Consider the following 798-nt stretch of genomic DNA (forward strand, 5'->3'; position numbering starts at 1 on the left):
TCTCCATTCCACTCCACAGAGTGGAGGGGCACAGATGATGATGATGATAGGGATAGGTCCCCAGTCCAGTCCAGTCCAGTCCAGTCCAGTCGAGAGAGTGGAGGAGCACCCATGATGATGATGATACTGGGTCCCCAAGGCTGAAGGAGGGCTGTCCTCCAGTCCATCATTCCAGAGAGTGGAGGACCCCCAGGACCTTCCTCCTCCTGCTGCTGCTGCTGCTGCTGCTTCTGGCTGGGGCTGCTGTTCGGGGAGTGTCCGCGGGGGGCGCCCTGGAGCCGGAGCCGCGCAGCAGAGCCCTCCGAGGAGCTGCTGCCGCAGGAGCCCCGCCGCCTCGCCTCCTTCCCTTCCCTTCCTTTCCCTTGCAGCTGCGGAGGAGGAGGAGGAGGAGGAGGCAGGCTCCCCAGCAGCGGCAGCTATGAGCCCTAGTGGCCCCTGGCCCCAGCCCTAAGGAGGCCCAAACCTTGGCCCCTTTGGCCCTCTCCTCCTCCTGCTGCTGCTTCCCTCTTTGGAGAGCCATGGGGCCCCGCATCCTCTGGGGCTGAGAGGGAGCCCTTCGGGGGCTTTGGATCGAGCCCTTCCCCTCTGGAGACCAGGACGAGAAGAAGCAGCAGCAGCAGCAGCAGCCCGGCCTCCCAGACCTTCCCTTGGCATCTCCATCCCCTAGTCCTCCCTCTCCTTCCCTTGCTTCCCTTCCCTTTCCTCCATCACCTTCTTCCCCTTCTCCTTTCCTTCCTCTTTTCTCTTCCTCCCCCCCTCCTCCTCTCCTTTTCTTCCTTCTTCCCTTCTCCACCTCCT

The sequence above is a fragment of the Sceloporus undulatus genome, chromosome 6 (assembly GCF_019175285.1).
Source record: "Sceloporus undulatus isolate JIND9_A2432 ecotype Alabama chromosome 6, SceUnd_v1.1, whole genome shotgun sequence".
Taxonomy (NCBI): domain Eukaryota; kingdom Metazoa; phylum Chordata; class Lepidosauria; order Squamata; family Phrynosomatidae; genus Sceloporus; species Sceloporus undulatus.